The sequence below is a fragment of the Hesperophylax consimilis genome, chromosome 18 (assembly GCF_061612785.1).
Source record: "Hesperophylax consimilis isolate HC1 chromosome 18, BYU_Hcon_1.0, whole genome shotgun sequence".
Classification (NCBI taxonomy): domain Eukaryota; kingdom Metazoa; phylum Arthropoda; class Insecta; order Trichoptera; family Limnephilidae; genus Hesperophylax; species Hesperophylax consimilis.
The window spans coordinates 6,537,271-6,559,912 of NC_142853.1; the positions used below are offsets into that span (position 1 = coordinate 6,537,271).

At 32.1% G+C, this 22,642-nt stretch overlaps 1 protein-coding gene across 1 annotated transcript in view; it reads left to right on the forward strand.

Annotated features, from left to right (window-relative positions):
* The first annotated feature begins 2,057 nt into the window (after positions 1-2,057).
* The window catches only part of LOC149415292 (neuroglobin-like), a 238,661-nt gene continuing 218,076 nt past the window's right edge, over positions 2,058-22,642 (forward strand). The window contains exon 1 of the mRNA XM_089642263.1: positions 2,058-2,312. The gene's annotated coding sequence lies outside the window, so the exon portion shown is untranslated. The remainder of the gene's footprint in view (positions 2,313-22,642) is intronic.

Below are 22,642 nucleotides of genomic sequence, written 5' to 3' on the forward strand. Positions count from 1 at the left end.
TAATGTAAGGTTCTAAATAAAAGCTTTAAAGGGGAAAGTAGCTTTGACTCCTTCCGAAAACCGTAACAAAGGGCTTTAAGGTTTTTTAAACACAGTAGATTAGAAATTCAGGGTTTTCACTTGCATTATCCTGATCCACCCTTTTATATTCGACAGCAACCAAAAACGCTCTGCCAAAAGCCAATAAAATAATGTTAATGCTAATAACCCACAAGTGTTTTAAGACAGCAAGCAGCATTTGGAGAAGAGAGGACAAATGACTGTTGAAGTATGAATGAGACCCGACTAAAATGAGATAAAAAAAATGTTCCTTAGCATTTTAAGCATTGCTGAAAAGGGATATAAAAATATTATTTTTTTTCATACAAAATTAGTAATAACTTTATTTCAGTCGTCCATTTCATCGTCACATTACGATTAGCACATAAACTCTACTTTTTTGTTTAAAATTATTCACTCCGAACTAGACTAGTAAATTCCTGTATTTGATCAACTTTAGTACCTAATCGAGCTACTAAGCAAAATAATATAATATCACCGTATATTACATAAGTGAGAAATTTTGTACTAATAAAGTCTTTCCTACAAAAATAAAGTTGGTTGTTTACATATAAAAAAATGTAGTAAGCAATAATTTTTATATGAAATACTAGTAAATATTGTATTATTTGGCAGGCTTGGAAAATAAGCTGACATAGTTTAGTAGTTTAGAGCAGCTGACCGGTATTCAGAAGGCTGTTAGTTCAATTCCCGTCAGCGGCATTTATTTTTACTCTTGAGATATTTTCAATTTGTGTGGGTATTTCAGGCGAATAATTATTGCTTACAATAATTTATTTTTCCTTTGTCTTATAAACATTAGTCTTTTTCTTTTTTTTAAAACTTAATCTAAATCTTAAAAACGCTATATATGATGTACTAAATCACGTAAAATATATTCTAAAATATCTTGTAAACGCCCACCAGGGATAATTAATAAATAAATAAATTATTGTTATCCACCTATTTCTAACATCCAATCCCAGCAATAAAACTTTCATTAAGTTTTCCCACGCGTTTTCTATCAAGTGCGATATAAAATTTTATGGTCATTATTATTTCAATCACGTAAATTTAACAAAAACGTGAAACATTGTCAAAAGGTCCAGCTTATCGCTGGGTTTGTATTATAATTCAGTCTATTCAACGTGACTTTTCTCTTCTAAACCTTAAATTTTTCATCGCAAACCTTAACAGACCAAATGTTTTGGAAAATTCTTACATTTCCTTAATATACCTTGGAAGTCTATTTAAATCGTAACGTCCAACACGTTTGCGCGTGCGCGGACACTATCGCCATCTCACCACAGTAATTAGGTAATCGCCTAATGAGACGGATAATTTTTATTAATTTGTTAGGGCCGTGCGAGAGAGACAAATGCAAGATATCATGGAAAAGCATTAATTGTGATGTTGTGAGATGTGTTTTTGATTGCGTAAAAAAATATTTTATGAATGAAATTAATAAATTGTGTTTAAAAAATTAATTTAAATTTTAATAATTTAATTTAGTTAATTGAATAAAACACGAACAAATACCATTTTGTAATTACGCACAAAATAACACATAATAACAAGCTAAGCCAAAAAAAGCATGCTAAACATCCAACCCTTCTCCGATAAAAACAACACAAAACGTCCTACCCTCAAAAATAAAAATAACAGCACCCCGTGCTCGGCGGCAACGTCGCAAAGATGTTCTCTCCTATAAACATTTACTAACAGTCCGGCAACGCTGTGAATGTACCCCGAGTAGGAAAACCGTGATGGTAGATCGCGGCCCACGCGATTTTCCGTGGTATAATGTAGGTAGTATCACAAAGCGGTCTTTGCGCAGTTAGAAATACAAGCAAAACCACGGCACCGAGTAAAAATTCCCAATTCAAAATATCGTTATTTTTGTATGGTATGAAAGTGGAAATCTTTTTTTGCGCTTTTCCGAAGTTTTTCTTTTACGTATGTCTGACGTAGATGGTTCGTAGCGAACTAAGGTAGTTCCAGTTCAGCTGCGAGTCGTGACGGACGTGTGGCTGATGCGCTCCGATCTGAAAATCCGAATTTCCCATCCGTCCTTCACTTGTTTGGGAACGCTCATGCGCATATTTTTCATCAACAAACATTTGAAAAGCAAAATTGTTTGTTCGTGAGGCGATCCGTTAATCGGACTCTCCGATTCTTGCTGGTTCATTCAGAATACTATTATTGTTTGTGAACTGAAAGGAAAAACAATGTGACCGTTTAGTGAAAAACACCACAACATTCGGATTTGACAGGTGTTGTATAATTTTGATACTGTTAACTATAATTTTATGATATTTTTATTGGATTTGTTGGTAAATAGTGCTCAAAAATTTAATTTTATTTGTTATTATCATTTTAGCTTTTACAGCATATTAAAGGAAAACTGTGATAATTAATATGCAAAATACATAGAAAAAAAACGAATGACTATTTAAAACACGTTATTTATTAAAAAGACTGTTAGGAATTTAATAATTCGTAATTTTCGCTGTTGTGTATACCTATTTAAAACTTCTCTAAAAATTCCTTAAAATATTTTTAAATCAGTCGTCGATTTAAAAAACGCGCTCTGGATTTTCGGATATCTAGAGATGTTTCGAACACTATTAATATAAAAAGTATGTACATTTTAATATATATATATATACTAACACAATTATATAATAGTGTTTTGTTATTTAGCGAAATATATATATACATTTTTTTAAGTTAGTTATAACCTGATAATATTTGAAAATATCTTACTACCACCAAATTAAGCGGAAAACGTTGCTTGTGTTGTGATGGAGGAGTTAGCCAGCCGAGGGATTGAAGATACTACGCCGGGGTGAGACTCAAACGCGATGTCAACTCAGCCACCGACCGGTCAATTTACTTTAAGGGCTCAAATACCCCTGCGCGCGCTGAAAACGGAGTAAATTTGAAAAATTATTATAAAAGTTACTAGCTGTACTCCGCCACGCTTTCTGTTGCTTAGTCTATCTATACAGACAGAGAAACAATAGCGCGTGTTGCTTTTAAGTCCAACAGATGGTGCTGTTCTTAAAAAAATCATCTAGTACGGATATGTGCTGCTTTATTTATTTGTGTTTCAAATTAGAAAATACAAATCATTAGAATTCAATTTTCTCTATTTAAGAGGCAACTTTGACAATTTTTTGTGAATTAATGAAAATTAACAAAAAAATTAATTTAGAAAAATACTCTGAATTAAATATTATATAAATAAAAAAAATAATAATAAAATGAAAAACAGGCGCTTAATGTGTCGGAATTTTAAATTTATCTACGACAAATTTGTGTTGCAAAGTAAGCCGGTAGTTTGAAAATTTAATTTAAACCCATCGAAATAGTTTTTTTAATATTTAATAATTCGTATTTTTATTTTATATTTTATTATATTTAGATAGTAAAAAAGACAAGGTTTTTTTGATAAACACAATTACGAGAATCGTGAATAATGAATTACTTTTTTCCCCAGATTTTTTAGTTTAAATCAAAAATTATTAAAATAGCACATATCCGTGCTACACTCCTTAGAAAAATAATTATTCAGTTTTGTTGGGCATTTTGGCCTCTAATCCAAATTTAAGTTTTATATGATAAACGCCGCACAACCGTTACTGTTGAGAGGAAGCTACAAGCCAAAAATGTGTATATTCTTGGTATACCTTATATCGTAGGTAATAGGGGCATAAAATCGCTTGACAAACTGAGTCTAGAAATGTTCGATTTCACGCACAAAAATTTATTTTGTAAATAATTTTATAAGAAACCAAAAAAGTTAATCAAGTGAAATTGTCACAGATAATCTTAGCTATAATACTGTATTTTTTAAGTTGTTTCTTTTATGCGTTCATACATTTCTATTGAAAAAAATACTTTTTTTAGTAGTTTGTATTTATATTTTTTATTGAGTAATTTATATTTTTATTTGTATTCTACTCAAGCGTAGCTATAGAAAAATCTTCAATTTATCTAAAGCATATTTTTGGTATTCATAGTGTCCATCAATTCGTTGTAATGATTAATCAAAATAGTGATTTGGCACACTTTTGTGAATATATCAGAACCACTAGAAATTTCCAGTGCGGGTTTTGCAAGTCAACGACCAGAATATCATAACTGTTTCTTTTCCTCGTGTAAACGTTTGGATAGTGTGATTTTTTTAAAGTCCTGATAATCCACAGGTTTCGTTTTCAATCATTTATCAAATTGTGTTTTTAATAGCACATACATGATAAAGTTAAAATTATAAAATTTCAAAAACACGAACAAAGAATAATGTGACTTGTTGGTCAACTTCTAAGTAAATAATAGATGAATGGATGATGACATTGTTCGATTATACCCTTATCATTAAGTTTCCTCACACGCGTACATAGTTGGGTTAATGTAATTATAATCAAAAGTCCATTAAGTTTAAACTATTTTACATTTACTATTACAAGCGCTTTACGTCCTATAACATATTATTTTTGATGGAAAGGTGCGGACTTTTGTGATTTTTAATATTGTGTAGTCTAGTGCATTTGACTTGTGAGTACGGAAACACCTTAATCTCATATTTGGGTGAAGCTTTGGTTTGGGTATTGTGTTATCAATTATTAATTTGATGGAGCTTATAAAAATTGCTGTAGAGCACTTCTACTGATCGAATTGATGGGTGTTTCAGAATAGTAGAAAGAGTTTTGTTTTTATTACTAATATATAGGCGAAACCACATTTTGGAGCCCTCAATTGAAATGTGTTTGTAGATTCGATTCTGCCATATATTCAGGATAATAAACTTCGCTTTTGCCCATTCCATACATCATAATAAGTTTATCGACGGTATACGTACGAGGAAGGGGCCGTGGGAAGGCATATGTACATATAAGTCTTGAAGAGACCGGGAATAAATTAATTAATTCTGATAGATTACTTCATACTTATGCCGTCTGATACAAGAACGCATCGTTTTCATTCTCTAGAAGACAAGAATATCAATTGCTGTGAATGGGTGTTCCGCTCGTTTTTGTACCTCACAGGTTCGCCGGGGCGCAGCGGATCAAAGCTGCTAGTTCCTTTAAACAGGCTCCCCTGAAACAGTATATTATAAAACAGACTGCAAATTTCTACTTTGAGAATATGTTGATCAAAGGAACCGCTCTCCTATGCACAGAATCATACAGATTATTTGGGTGCTCTAAGCCAGAGGTGGCTCTCAAATTCTACTCTTAGACTACTTGACCGTTATTGCACAGGATTAGATACTAGTCACAATTGAATAATACGCTAGCCCTACAGAAAACGGCTAGGTTGTTTGAAGCGAAATACTTGAACCGAACAGAAATCGTAACTCCAAGCATTTCAATTTATTAAGAAAGATGATCTTATAAAATTGTATCAACATTGCCGACAGTTATTGATCTCCTTTTTGGACTTTTTGGCACGTTTGGGTTTTTAAGATCTTGAAGCTGAACAGATTGACTTAATTCTTGGCTGAACATTGTCGAGATGGTGGTCAAATTTTTGTCGTAAAATTTCCAGAGTGGTTCGGACGATATTGTATCTATATTTTGAAACCTTGCATATAATAAAACAAATAACTTCGTATCTCACACATTATTACGTCGCAACTTTTGAATGTTGGCCTGTTATAAAGTTATTTCAACACATTCAAAAATAGATAATTTAACCACTTTACTTTAAAGCACGATATCATAGAAAATATTCCAGGTCAATGGTAATATTGAATGGTATAGAACAGCTGTTCAAGTGACGGTTGAAGGAAATAGATTTTAGTAAATCTATTGATAAATATACTTTCAAGAAAAGTTGAATACTTACGTGTTTGACATAAATTTTTCAATTCTTCAATATCCGGCGAAGGAGGCGATAATGAAATAATTCAATTGGAGTAAGGAATTTAATGAAAATTTAGAGCTTACCTTACTAACATCACTGTTAATCTGCAAACACTTCAATATAGCCTATTGAAAAAATTGTTGTTGTGTGGCACTATGGCATCCCCGATTTGGGACGCTGAAGGAGTAGGTAAGAGTTAGATGTGTAAGTACCTGCCTGTAAGCAATGTGCTTTTTTTCGATAAGTGTCTCTTCAAAATACCATCCACACAGCATTATCAAAGGTGACTTAGGCCCTGATGAAAATGATTTAATTGTATTTGAATAATAATTTTCATCGGGGCCTCCAGTGTGGAGTTAATGTAAAAAATATTGTTGAACAACACGCCGGGATTCGATCCTCCGGATTCTTTGTCGAGAGCCTTTATTAATTTATTTATAGAGCGGAGACGGTTTACATAAAGTTCTCGTGAGCTCTTAGGCCATAGACCCATTGTATTATCTCCCATTTTACCTCATTCTTTTAACAGTCACCCAGTCCCTTTTATACAGTTCACCAGGGTTGACATAGGATATGTGGCTATGTCTGTTCCACAATGTGTCTTTCTAGGTCTCATCTCTCCTCTCCAATTCCCCTTGGTTCCCTGAAGGCCCCACAAGGGAAGACTCGAACACAGAAACCGTCAACAGAGTTTAAAAAACAAAGCCTTTTGTTCATGTACAGATTTAAATAAATACCATCACGCCGTTTCCCAGGAGTTTACAGAGGATGTACCTCCACGCTATTCTGACTAGGCAAACCGGCCTTTCATTTTTCACGTATCATTCATATTCATGCATCATCTTAATCATTCTAAGTTTTCTTCAAGTTTTAAATTCACTTGGTCATCAATGTGATCCTTGACAGTCACCAACATCTTTGTCCATTCACTTTAATTTGCATGCATTTGAAAAGTGCATCACATGCAAATAAAAAGTAAAGTTTGTACAATTTGTTCAAATCAATGGCAAAACTAGCGACCAAGAAACTTCACATTTTGGTATTCCACAAGGCGTCGTTCTGTGGAGTAGGTAAAATAATATGGGGATAACCGAGGGTGTAGGGAAGCAGAGGGGGAACACATCTAAAATTGACCCACTATATAAATCTAATTGTTAATTTAATAAATGGATTTAATTTAATTTTAGTTATTATATTTTCAATAAAGTCGTTTTCAACCGAAGATTTAAAAAAAAAATTCTAAGCACAAAGTGATTGTCACCAGTGAAAGTTTAAATGTAAATATTCAATATACAATTAATTAAGGTGATGCATTACGTCGTATAACATTGGGATTGGGCCACTAACAATAACAACGCTTATGTAGATAAGCCTTAAATCCCCGCAAGAAAAGAACATCGCCTAAAATTGTGTTTTATTTTATTTTGCGAAGTTCAGCTACAAATGTTTAAATGTTTCACAACAATTTTCTAAAGAACTTAATTTACCACATTTTACAGTAAAACGATAAACGAAAAGGGGTCCGTAAGTAGGAGTTTTTGAACTTAGAAGACTTATGCTTTATTTTTTCTGGACCTCATATAAAGATTTATCAAAAATGTCTCGATTATTTAAAAGGCCAATATGTGTTCTGCTCGCAGTATTTTATTAAAGTATCCAAGATATCTGTACACAATCTAATTTTCAAACCAAATACTATTTTAATTTATAATTTTGTACCTCAGAAGTCAAAGGTCGGTTGTCACATTTTAAAAATTGTTCAGTAGAGAGGAAATAGTATTTTTTATACAATTTGATAAAGGCCTTGAACGCCAAAACCGCTGTCAGAATATTAAACACAATAACAGTTAGTTTAATTTGATTTAAAATTCTCTTCTGCAATTTTAAGCCTATGACTCATGAAAGTGCAGTTGTATTTCTTACTTAGTTACATTTTGCTGATGAACAGTGAAAATAGTTATGCATGTAGTTCATCGAACAGCTCATTTCAAAGCGCTGCAGTCGTAAAGTATACCCACTTTTTGGTTTATTGTAAGATTTATTATTGTTACACTGTTATCGCTTTGATCTGATTATTTTATTTCAGATTCCAGCGTTACCAGCTGCTATAGAGCAAATAGTGATTGAATTAAGGTGGAAACACATTATTAAAACCCGACGCGACCCGATGAAACGCGATGCGTGTTGAGTCGAATCAAATGTATTGTTTTCTTATGATCAGAATCACACTATGAACATCCGACGCGACGCCATGTCGGATGTTCATAGTGTGATTCTGGTCATAAGAAAACAATACATTTGATTCGACTCAACACGCATCGCGTTTCATCGGGTCGCGTCGGGTTTTAATAATGTGTTTCCACCTTTAACGACCTCTGCTAACAACGCTTTCAAATAACAAGCAATTTTGTTTCGCACGTCCTGTCTCTACTTTCTTCTGCAAGAATAAAAAAGGATTGCACAAACGTATCTTCCAGCGGAAATGTTGTTACTCAAGCGTTACTTTTTTTGAACTAAAGATAAAGATCTTTCTTTAGATTGTTTCCGTTATTTTCTTTAGTTACCTTTTCCTCACAATTAAATTATGTTTCAGTTGTTGAAAGACAATGCAATAATAAACTTATAAAAACAAAACAACTACCATAACCCAATTCACTTTTGTGATCACTTAAATCGTTACAATGCAGCATAAATTCTGTTTGTATAACTTTATAATAACGATAAATAATATCTTATTATTATTTGTTACATATATTTCACTAGTTTAATTTTAAAAAATCCGAAAAATTAGTCGATAAATAATATCAATTAGTAAAAAGGATGCCTGTTTTCAAGGATGAGGTTTGTCCAGGTCTTAGTGGCGGATGAGTCTGCCACGCACCTACGTGGCAGGCTTTCTTTATCAAAAAAGATCCACCACACTTCATCCTCCAAGAAAACGTTAGCCCCGAAGTAAATTTTATTTATTTATTTATTTTATTTATTTATTTATTGATTTAATTCAAAAAACAGTTTTTACATAAAAAGCATACTCTGCACATCTCACTAGGGCATTCCTGTATCAAGATGTGCAGCTTTACAATAATATCATTTAAAAAAATACATATATGTAAATTAAAAAAAATAACAACATTAAATTAAATTTAAACAAAAAAAGAAAAGTTTATGACACGGACGTTTCGAGACCGGTAGACAAAAATAAACAAAATTTTAGTAACAAATGTATGAAAAAAAAAAATAAAAACAAAAAACAAAAAAGTCAACAAAAGAAGCATTATTAAGTAAGTTGGCAACAATAATATTCTTCTGTTAACTAAAGTACAAGGTACCTGTGCTGGCTTATCAGACACAAGCATAGGGTAACCATACTAACAATTACAACATGGATAGTATGAATAATAGATTATAAGAAAAAATAAAAATAACTAAATAAAAAATAAAAAAAGGTAAATAATAACCGATAGGTAAGTAGATAATATTATAATAAAAAGTAAGTATTTTAGCTAGACAATAATTAAAGTAAATATTAAAACGATAATTAAGTAGATAATAATAATAATAAGTAACATAATAATAAATAACCAAAAGTTATTTTAGAAGTAAATAAGTGCATGCGCAGTAAGTAAATAAGGATTGTATCGAAACAGAGCTTCCACAAGGAATAAGGAAGTTGAGTCCATTTTTTTTATTTTTTTTTATCAATGTTCGCATTCAAACTTATACTGGTATTTTTTTTTTTTTTTTTAAAGTTTGTTTTCATAGTTAAATTAATTCTCAAAGTTTAAATTTTATTAAGCCCGCCAAAACGAGCGGAATCCGAGCGGTAACAGGCGGGGTGTAGTGTGACGTCATTAGAACTGTGAAAACCACGTCGCTTAAGCATTATGTATGGAAAAAAATTTAATTCTTCAACAAGGAATTCCAGTAATTTTTTTACCAATGTTAACCGTCTATTATAATTGATGTTATTAAAAAAAAAAAGAAAATTGATTAAGATTTCATAGTTAAATTAATATTTTAAGTTAGAATATTTGCTTTTCACGCCCGATACGGTACTTGTACGGTATCGCCGTCGCTACTTGTTGACGTTCCCCACGCGAATTCAGGACCACCGCGCAGAAAAGTAAAGACCAAAAGTAAAATAACGGTTTACAGCCCAGTTCACTGTGAGACTTTTCTGAGCGGCCGGCGGCCTGAAGTGTATCACATGCTATGTGACATGTATAATAATAAAAACATCTAAGTTATGCAATAAACAACATATTATTATAAAGCACTATACGAATATGTATCTTTAGAAATCCATTTCATAAAATAATAATAATAAATACGTACATATATTTGACAAACCCAAATAAACCTTTGGCCTATACACCTCTCTCATCTAAATCGACCATCTCTCATGTAATAGAAAGAGATGCACCATAGGTGTTCCGTTGTACGTACAAGTCACGACACATGTGACGACAGAATTCTTTCGACCAATCGTGGAGCGTATGCAGTCTATTGCTATTGAATGCTTTTTCAAGAACGTTTAACTAATTCTAAGAATAATAATATAGAAATATATTTATATATTTAGAATCGATATTTTTTGATCTACATGAACATATTTTTTATAAGTCAAAATATTTTTCACTCAACTTCCTTATTATGATATAAGCGACAACATGGGTGATCCAAAATCATCATTCTCAGCTAGTACGGAGATTTTGACCATTTTCTTGAATGAATTTAACGTACCTATAGTTTTTATATTTTCTCCAAGCATATTATATAGCAACGGAGCTTTACATGAAAAACTCCTTTGTCCGAAGGATGTTCTGGTATACACCGGCTGATACATTAAAGAAGAACCCATTCTAGTGCTGCGCACTTGTTGAGATCTTTTAGCAGTAATAGTGTTGTTGAAAAATTTACAGAGAGCCTGTATTATGTACAACTGCCTTATTGTCATAATTTTGCTTTCACTATATAATAACTTTGATGGATACATAAAATTTCTCTTATACATTATTTTTTAAATTAATTTTTGCGCAACATTCAAAGGCTCTAAGGTAGTCTTGTTACAAGAACCCCAACAGACAACATTATATGAAAGCATTGATTGAACTAGAGCATAATATACAGTTTTTAATGTAACTTTGTCCAATATGTTTCTTCGATTTTTGAAAATGTAGGCTAGCCTTCTTATTTGGTTTCTTAATGTAGTAATGTGATTGTTCCATTTAACAATAAGAATAATAATGGGTGTATATTAATTTGAGCCCGTGAAAACTTGTCGAAAATGTAGGTATATCCCGTGAAGGTACAAACGAAGGAAATTATGTTTACATAATTATCAATCTTAAAGTAAATATTTATAATAAAGTGAATAATAGCAACAAAAGTGGTTATAGAGTGGTAGTAGATCTTTTGGTGGTAATAGATTGGTAAGATAAATAAGTTAGCATCAAGAACGCAACTAAAATGACAAATACATTCAATAACATTAGAAATACACAGAATGTGACTAAAATAGTGCGCAGGTATTTGCAATGATTTTATGATATTAACAAAACAACAATTATTAAATGATATTAACAAAAAAATATAGCTCAGAGCATGGAGCGTACTTAAGTTGTAAAGATGTTGCAAAGAATATGTTGACATAAAATAAATACATACAAAAACATTTGAAATACACAGCGATGTGGCCAAAATAGTGCGTAGGTATTTGCAATGAAATTTTTTTTTTTCAGGTATATGCACAGTTGTTATTATTTTCCTCATTTTAATTATTCCTTATTAATTATTTTCCTCTTACTTTCTCTATTGAGTTTATGTATTTTTTTAAATAGCATAAAACCTTTTGTGTACTAATTAGAGCTTTAAATAATATTTATTTAATTTTATAATGGAATAACACAATGAGTAAAACCACAAATTGAAATATTTAATCATTCAATACAATATAAACGACTTTCAAACGAAATATGTGAAACAAAAGAGACAAAAAAATACAGTTGCATCCAAGAAATTAAACCAGGACCACTTTCTTGCCGGAGAAATGCTCTGATCACTGAGCTAATTTCTACTATTTTCTACTTACGTCATTTTTAACTGTACCAAACTTCGACTGATAGTTACCAACACTATCTTCATTTTCATAACGCGTACTTTTTAATTCATAGGTGCGAATTGTTTTTATTATTTTCTATTTAACATATTTTGTATGAAAGTCGTTTATATTGTCTAGTGATTAAATAATATTTCTATTCATAATAATTCATTATGTAATGTACTGCGATACATTTTAGTCGCTTACCAAATTAAAAGCTTACAATTGTTCGACGACTTTTTTAACTTTTTCCAAAGGCTTTTCTAAATATTATTTAAACAATTCATGAACAAACGTTTTGAAATTCCCCGAAGGAATCGATCTACCTTGTTCACACACTGCTGATCTTGTATGTGGAACGTTCTATCATTCGGAAAATGAGTGTTCAATTCGTGTTGAAGAGATTTGGTACATGTTTAGGGTAGAAAGCATGTTAAAGTAGTTCAGTCTAGGTTTTATTTGATTTATTCTGTCTGAATGCCTTAATTCTTGCGATTTGAGCAGGGTGGAATTATAAATACCTAGAGTTTGTCAACGAAATAATATTTAATTCTCAACATTTATAAAAAATTATTTTTTTAGGCGTGTAATATTGAGCTTTTAAAAAATAAATTACGTGAATTCAGATAGTCTAATAGGAGGTTAAAAGAAATTATTAGTATCGTACCGTTTATTTTGTAATCCTATCGTTTGGGCTTTTGCTGTAAGAGTACCTCACAAGAGTGACAATTGCTCCCAACCGTCTCACAACATACACGACTTCAATTGTGAGGCTGAAGGTAGTGAGGAGGGGAAGAAGTTGAAGCAGAGGAACGTGGAGAAGTACCAGGATCTTTAGATTAGGTCACCAAATACGGCTTAAGCCTTTCCAAGCTGTAAAATAAAAACACATTTTTTTATTAATGCACAAATTTCTGTTGATTACTTCACCTTACTTTATGCATTAATAGCTAGGATCTCTTTGGAGCTATTTGGATGGATTTTCTGTCAATCGATAATAATGATTAAAGGTCAACCCAACCTACCACTACCATCATGGATCCCTTAACTTTTACAATACGGATGATTGACATTGAATAGTCTTCGTCACATTTCACCTTTGCCACTAAGCCTCAATAATAATAACCTAATGGCAAGATTTTGAGTTGCAGAATAAGATTATAGGATCCCCGTGAAGTTAATCACGTGGAAGTTTTCTATATTTAACAGTCTCCTGAAGTATGAAAACCTTCTGTGTGTTTTAAGGCTTTTCGGTAAATATAAAACACGGTGTTTCTCTGGCACTCTCTGCTATTTACAGTAACCAAATAAAGATTAGCTCAGATAGTATGAATATAATTAACTAATATAGGATTGTTTTTAACTTTTTGTACTCTGAATACATTATTTCCATTATTTTTTTTACGTGAAACCGCGTAAGTCGCAAGTCCGCGAGTCCCAACTGCTCGCAACCGTCTGAATCCAGTGAGACGATAGCATCTCCAATTGGGGTATATTATGAGACTGAATTAAATGTGAATGGGAAGGAGATGGTTAAGAGGAAAGTGGTGGAAAACCTGGCTATTCAGATCTGGTCGCCAAACACGGTCAAAACATTGATTCCGTAGAAGAATTGACACGTGCCTAGTAGGTATAAATTATCGGCTATAATGGAGGGTCTTAAAAATAGCAGTACCTTCATACTAATAGCATATGCTACGGCACTTCACTTTCTCATAACATGTCTTGGTTTCAAGGCGATGCACTACGTCATGTAATATTTTAAATCAGGCCGCTATCAATAACACCCCTTACGTAGATGGCGATAAGGTTTAAATTCCCGCTTAACACCATCCGCCTATTTTGATTTATGCAAGAAAAAAACATGTCCAAAAAGTGCCTTTTATTTTATTTTGTGGATGTTCAGGAATAAATATTTTTTTTTAGATTATTTTATAAATAACTTAATTTACCACATTATACAATAAAATCATAACCGACAATGGGTTCGTAAGTAGGAGATTTTAAACTTTAAAGCAGTTTTCATAGGCCGTATAATTTTTTTTTCTGGGCTTATAAAAAGACTTATCTAAAAATACTCTTTTATTTTAAAGGCCAAGATGTATTCTACTCGTAGTATTTAATTAAAGCATCTGAAAAATTTTTAGGCGACCAAATTTTCAAACCAAAAACACATGATTTTGCATTGCTACGTAGTGCATCGCTTTAAAGCCAAATACCAGAACACTCTGCGGTCCCGAAATTTCTGTTGATGTTACCATCACTGTCGGTGAAACATTCCTGCCTTATAGTGTACCATAATTCTTTCTTGGCTATTCTTACATTTTGCCTAGGTAATTTCAAATTTTTCAATCGATGTTTTTTTTAATTAGTTAATTTTGTGCGTGGAAAATGAAAAACACGATATTTTAACATTATTTAACGCCCTCGACTAGCAAGCCAAAATTCGTATTTAACTTTAATTTAATTTTTTTTAATTTGTGTTATTTCATAATGTATTCATTTAAAATAATACATAGTATGTTTGCGGCACGTTCCAGAGTGAAAGATACTCTCAGTATAGCCCTGGTAGTGGCTGCTTGAAATAGCTTTGGCCTTGTTTATTGATCAGATCTGAATAGAAAGGTACTTCCCCACCTTCATTTCCCCATATTCTTCCCCCCATTTAATTCAGCCTCAAAACATACCCCAATTAAAAATATGAATTCAAACTTATAGCGCCACCATTAGTATTAGGAATTAAACTTTCTAATATCGGTTAATGATCTCGAATTATGCGTAGCGTTATTTATGTTCAACCAACTTTAAATTTTGAAAATTAAACTACATACTTACCTTTTTTTGTTATTTGTTTTTGGGGTGTTATGCCGTGTTGCGCTAACTCCTTCTTTAGCCAACGTTTCGGACAGCATCAGGGCAGATGTGTTATTTGAAGTTGTTTTTTTTTTAAATTTTCTTTATTCTTATATTCCATGAAGTGGTGAATCATTTAAATTTACTGAATTTAAAGTTAATGTTCTTTATACAAATAGAACGGCGTCATATGCGCCTCACAATTTTTACCTCATATGGGTAAGTTGTGGTGAAATGTGAGCTTATGTATGAGGTTGTGATACCGTGTTGCCAGCTCCAACCCTCTGAGCTAACATTAACATATCATTTTTTTTATTTAAAGTGGTTTTCTTCGTTTAGCTCTGGTGTATCCGTCAATTACCGGATACCAAGAACTATTGAGCTTAGCTCCATCGTCTCTATTAATGTTTACGGGATTTTATGAATTTCAATGGCCTCCGTAATCAGCCGTGCTCTATAAGTTTTGGGTCTCCCCAGGATTTCAGGAACAAATCTAAAGTAATGCCCGGTGTCAATCAAATGCTGGGCAATTGCCGATTTGTCAGGATGGCCGAGTTTACAAGCTCTTAAGTATTCTGAAATCCTTTTGGAGATAGTTCGCTCTGTCTGGCCTACATAGACCTTGTTACATCCGGAACAGCTGAGTTTATACACTCCATCTGTTTCCAGAGGAAACTTAGTCTTGAAAAGTTGTCTAAAGAAGGAGTTAGCGCAACACGGCATAGCACCCCAAAAACAAATAACAAAAATACTTTTGGCCGTGAAAATCTTAAATCATATTTTACATACTTACCATATCGAACAAAATATAAAGTAGGTACTAAAATTATTTTATTAACGAAAAATTATTTATTCAAAATGCGTATTTGTTTTGTTCAAATCCTTGACAGGTCCTTAGATGTATTAATAGAGAGAAAATAGGTTACTGAGATAACGCGAGTGTTTGCACTGAACTAAAACTGGAGTATACACTCCAGTGTACATGTTTTAGCGGCCCGTTCATATACACATTCCTGGAATGGCTATCATTTTCATAAGCGGTGCTACGTTTTTTGTCCGATTAGTATGAATATTATGTGTCTTGTATTTTTATAATTTCATGGATTGATATCATAACTTTCAAAGTTTACTAACATTCGATCCTACACAAATTCAACAATTATAATATCCCGTGATTTTCACGGGTGTTATTATTCCATTTCACAAAATGACCTAAAAATGAAAATAACTCATTTTTTATAGAATACAAACAACAATTAATATTTCCACCAGAAAATGATTTATGTTGGAAACACGTAATGTTTTTGATATTTAGAAAAAAATCGTTTTGGCGAGTCGATAATCTTTAATTTGCTGTCAAAATTGTTGTTCTCAAGTTTTAATTTTGGCAACAACAAAATTTGTGCACCAAATAAATGACTTGTAATGTTTTCCTCGATTAAATAGAAGTTAAAAGGAATTCGTCACTAGGCACCCCAATTCTAACTTTTTTGTTATACAATCCCTGGGTTCCTTCTCGGAAACCTTCAAATATATGTACAAAATAAAATATTGATATTATACTCCTAATATATAAGAACTTGTTTCTGACTGCTTCGTGGAATGCTGTGCCTCTCGCTGCGTAAATTGTCTTTCTGTTTTGACGCGTGATTGGCAACGACCAAGTAGACATAGCATTGGTACTAATGCTTGTTATACCATATAAATTATGCATAACTCCAGTCTGTTTACATTCAAGGGTTATGTATCGTACTCGCACACAATTCATAAACAAATATATAGTATTATATATCCCAACGACACGCGACGTTTTGTCAAAGCACTGTCGTATTTGAATCTTTTCGCGATCTTTCAGTCAGGGAATTTGTTGACTTAATGTTTCGAGGAAAATTAAGTATCTAATAGTGAGAATGGAAATCTTAACAAGTGATATTTATGGGGAAATTTATAAGCTAGATATAGCTTATTTGGTGACCGGATAAATCATCACAATGATAATTCATCACATCTTTAAAAAGTTATATAAAGTCATGGAAAGTGATGAAACAAAAACCTTTTTAACTGGGTTAAGTAGGTTAGGTTAGGTTTAAAAAAATTTTTCATCGATTCTAATGACTTTATATCACTTTTTAAAAGTGTGTTGAATTGTCAACGTGTTGAGTTTTCATGGAACCCAGGTTATAGTCATAATGATCTAACAAAAAATATGTAACGTTCTTGTTTTATATTTCATAGCCAGAAAACGAAACACATGAGAAAAGGATAGCAGTTAAAATAATGTGTGCGTACGGATGAAACAGCTGAATTATCAATAGCCCGCACCCCGCAAGCCGATAGCAAGCAGCGTTGCGAAATTCGACGTACTATCACTATGGTTTCCCTTCTTACACTTATGTGTTTCTGTATTCCCTATCTCGCTTTATTTTATTTCGACACACCGATTTCGCGTAGCCTCTCAAAAGCATCGGCGTTTTTTCACAAAAAAGGAGCCCAGAGCGACGTGTTTGTGGCAGCTGGTGACAGCTTGTCTGAAGAACGAACTTATGAGCGATACTAAACGCAATAAATCTCAAGTATGTCTACTGGACCTAGTTCAGTGCAACCACGCGCGTTGTCGCAGTTACCTATCTTCTATTTTAATTCATCTAAGATTTCAAGTAATAAAAATTACATTGTCAGTATAATGAAACGAAAAATGTAAAATCGCAAGCATGTAAAATTTTACGGTCAATGACTTTTTGGAATATATTACAGTTATTTGGAAGTGTATGGTAAGTTTTTAGGTGTAAGTACAAAGGATGATAATGTCACCGTCTAACACTGCTTAAATCATATGTATCACCGTAATACAAAAGCAATTAATTAAAAATGAAAAAAACGAAATTAAAAATGAAAAAAGTATAGGTACATTTAAAAAAAAATTGTTCAGTTTTATGCTCAATCAACAAAACAATGAAAGTGAATAATATCAATGTGTAATATATTTATGTGTAATATATATGTTATTTCTAGTTAAATAAGTGAAAAATGTAATTTTCTTTTCTCTAGAATAAAAAAAAATAAAAAAATATTATAATGACTTTAATTGAGTTGACCCTGTTGATAAAAAAAGTAAGCTTCTCGTAACGTCACAATGTTTTATTCAACCAGCACACCACTACACAAGCAACGGTCTGTGTTGAGTTACAGTGGTGAGTGATTTTTTAAAATTTTTTTTTTTATTTATTTGGTACAATATTATTTACATTTTAAGTTTTCCAGTAATGTAGGCCTCACTGGGTGGCTCGCCCGTGCTGAGGCCTTCATTTTATAATATGAAAATATAATCTACATAATACATTTAAAGAGACAATAATGCATTTAAAATTAAAAATACGTAATACATAATAATATATTTAAAATTAAAAAATAATACATTGAAAATAATCTTGTGTGTTTTTGAGTGATCTGTGTTTATATTGGTTTTGTGTGTTAAATAACAAATTTATATGCATTATAAATAAATATTTTTATATTTTCTCAATAAAAATTTCAGTGAAAATAATACATTACATCAGTAAATTACCCAGTAAATTACATCAGAGTACCCACCTTCTTTGCAAAATTATGCCATTATCAAAGATGTCCTTCAGATTTAACGATTACTGGAAATAATCAAAATAGGGGACTTTTTACACATATTTTTATTTTCTGGTTAAATTTTATTGATATCCTTTTAATCAAGCCTTGAATTGAAAAAGCAGTTGATGAAATAATTCAATTGATTTGATTAAATTTAATTATTAAGGCCATTCTAAACGTAACCAATAAACTTTATAAGGCAGTACGTCCAATTGAGGTGAAATAAATTTATTTTCCATGTCTAATAAAGTTTCAATAAGAGTAGAACCTCTGTGGGATATTTATCTCCATAAAAACACAAAGCTCCGTTCACATTTATTGCGAGTGTTTTTCACATTTATTCCTAACAGTCAGGTCCGTGCGATCCAATTTGTTGGCAGAGTCGTTATTTTTATGTTTACCTCCGGCATTTGATTAAAACTAACCGGAATGATTGAACATTGAAGGTACACAAAAGAATATGAATAAAACTTCAAATTAACACACATTAAAGACTGCTTGTTTCAGAGAATTCGAACAATTTTTCAAATTTCAAATTTAATTTTAAAGTTTTTTTCAAGTTCTGTTATTATGCGAATAGAAAATTTGAATGATTAAAAATCAAGAATAAAAATCTGAGTGAAAGAGATTAATGAAAAAACTCTGAACAAAACATTAAAAACGACATAGAAAACTAATAAAACAGAAATGAATAACTTTAGTCTGCCTCAGCACAGGTCACCCTAGTGAGGAGGACTAAGAAATACAACTCACTATACATATATTTTACATATTTGAATGTACAATGTTTAAATAGTCGCTATAATAAAATATATTTTTTTAGTTCTGTCAAATAACTGATGATATAATAACAGAATTTGCATAGGACTTTAACGGAACACGAAAATTAACGTTGAAATTTGATCAATTGTTCAAATTTTATGAAACCACCCATCCTTAATGACTATCTTTTCCACCCATAAAACGCCTTAGGATATAAAAAGCATGTCTAATTTACGTTATACATATTTTAATTTATCACCTAGTACCAGAAAACCACATGAAAAATTGTAATTTAAAAAAAATTATAATACATATGCACAAATGGAGAAATTCAATATTACTATCTTGAAAGTTTGTAGGTGACAACATGAACGGAATAATTCCACCTGATTTTGAAAACAATGAACAATTTCAGATATTATAATCATGACCAAACGTTGAGAAGATTCTTCTTGTCAAGTCAAAGAGCAAAAACTTTATAAAGCCACAAATACTATTTACCATATAATTTAAATAATTTTCTCAAAATATTAACAAAGAAATAATATAAAAGTACCAACTACGGCTTAACCTTTCCTTATCTGTGGTGTGTATTTACACATTACTTCTTATAACTTTAATTACTCTATAAATATAATTAATTCTGGATTCAGATTTTAGGTAATCCTCTATTATACATTTAAGCACTGAATTAAAAAATAACATTTTACATACTTTTCAAATTTAATTAAAAATCAGAGATTTTTGTTAAAAATCGGAAACAATTACACCAATACAATCAACCGTGTGACACTGTTACGCGAAGAGTGTGCGATGAAATGACACGCTATTGTTGTCCTGCTTTAGTTCGCTATGCGGGAACATGAGAAATCCACACGTCCGCAGTTGTATTTTGATTTAGATCATCGATACCTACTACCGCATGGCTGTATGTGTGCAGCCGCCAGCCAGTCGGTTGCGGACCGTCGTTAGATGTGAACCCCTCGCACGTTTTTTAACATCTGCCGATGGTTTTTCATGATTTCAGCAATTAAATTACAATTATTATCATTTTTGATATAAAATATAATAAACATAAGCGATTACCGATGAGTATTTATATTTTTCCGATATTAAATCACTTATTTTGAGATGTGTATTGACTACACAGCACCGGAACAGGTGGCTTTTTTTAGCACAGTAAGGGAAAGGTTAAGAGGAAGCTACAAGCCAAAAATTTGTATATTCTTGGTATACATTATATTGTAGGTAATATGCATTACCGCATCGCTTGACAAACGGAGTCTAGAACCGTTCGATTTCAAGCACAAAACTGGTTTTTTATTCATTTTGTAAATAATTTTATCAGAAAGAAAAAAAGTTTATCAAGTGAAACTGCCACAGATAATCTTAGCTATAATATTGTGATTTTTTGAAGTTGATTCCTTTATGCGTTCATACATTTCTATTGAAAAACTATTTTTTTCAGTAGTTTACATTTATATTTTCATTGGTAGCATATTGTTTGGTATTCATAATGTCCACCAATTCGTTATAAACAGTAATCTAAATAGCGATTTAGCATTAAACTTCGCCTTAAGCGACAAGAGGAAGAAACACAACAAACATAGTACCCAGAGAAAAAAAAATAACAAAAATAAATAAATAAACGTAGTTAACAAATAAAAGTTGATCATATTGATAACATTACATAAAATAATGTGATATGTTCATATTGTTCATGCTTGTTTCTTTTGAAACTATTAATATATATATATAGGACCATAATACGGAGAAACTATTTCATTTTCCACATTTTAATATCGAAGTTTTCAATTTGGGAGGCGGTATGGGTACCCTGAACCATTTATTTGATAACCAATACCTCTGCCATATGTCACCCAAAGTGGTCCGCTACGTTTGGTGACTTAGCAGGGGTGCCAGGGGTGGAGAGGCCTGTTTGGGGAAACCTCTCCAGCTGATCTTTCTCGACCCATTGTATTATCCCGCAGCGGAAGGGATGGATTCATACGCCCGTCACTCCTGGACACACTGATACACACTGAACTTCTCATTTTCCTTAAAAATACCCTACACACAACATCCACAAATATGGCGCTAAGGGAAATTATTTTCTTCAGGACTTACGTTACTTGAAATTAAGTTTTAAGCAAAATCATTTTTAATTTACCATTTTTTTGTGTTAGTCTTACGATGGCCATTATTTCACACTATCGCCCCATATTGTTCGAACGTTCACTCTCACTTCAACGTATAAAATATTCGGGAAAAAAACATGAATTGACGCTTCGTAAGTAACGCAAGGCATTGTGTGCAGCTTCATAAAGTCAAGAAAATTTTTCGTATTATTTTAAAAATGCTAATTAAATAAACCAATTAAATCTGAGAATTTCCTGCAAAAATCTACAACGAAACAGTAAACCTATATTCTTTCTTACGCTGGTCTTTGTTGGATTGGCTCTTATGTGGTTAGAAACCTTAATAAAGCTCCAAAGTTTAATATGTATTCCAAAAGCATGGGAGAAACTGAAATATTATTAAGAAGTCCATTTGATTCTAAGAAAAATCATATGACGATATAATAAAAGCGTAAATTTAATTTCTTTAAGAAAACGTATAAAAAAATAATGTGTTCTTGTATCGAGGAGATTGGTTCAAACCGCAAACTTTTAATCAAATATAGAGCTGTTTTTGGGTAGGTACTTTATTCATTCAGTAAACATTTTATTATTTTTATCAAAGCGTAAAATCAAAAATTCTTCTTGGAAGAGTACAAGACAACATATTCTTTTGAAAGTTCGGTTTAATGTGATCATAAATTAATCACAAAAAAAAAATTGCCAATAAAGGAACATTATTTATACGAATTCGATGTCAGGAAATACAAGGTTTTTTTACATTAATCCCCCTCTGGAATTGAGGAAAACAATATTCCTCAGGGCCCATGCCATTTTTGAGGACGCTGTGTGGAGGATATTTTCAAAGAAAGGAAGGCGAGGAAGTTATGGTCAGGAAACAGGTTTAAGGGTCAGTGTGTCCAGAAATGTCGGACGTACGATCCATCCTTCCGCTGCGGCGCAAGACGATGGGTCGAGAGAGACCATCTGTGGAGGTCCAAGGGTCTTTCGAAACAGGAATTTTGCGATCTGGCCCACCACACTGCTCGTGGACGCACCTCACCCGATGAACGCGGGCACTTGCTAAGTCACCAAACGTACCCATTCCCGCCTCCCAAATTAATATTAATTACAATTTAACATAACTTTGATAATTATTCTTAGTTTTTTTTTTAATTACACTTTATTGAACCATACGTTCAAACTTTAAAAAAATTTTACCACCCCTATGTAATTTGATAAATTTTCTATCATGACGCAGACACATTACTATTTAATT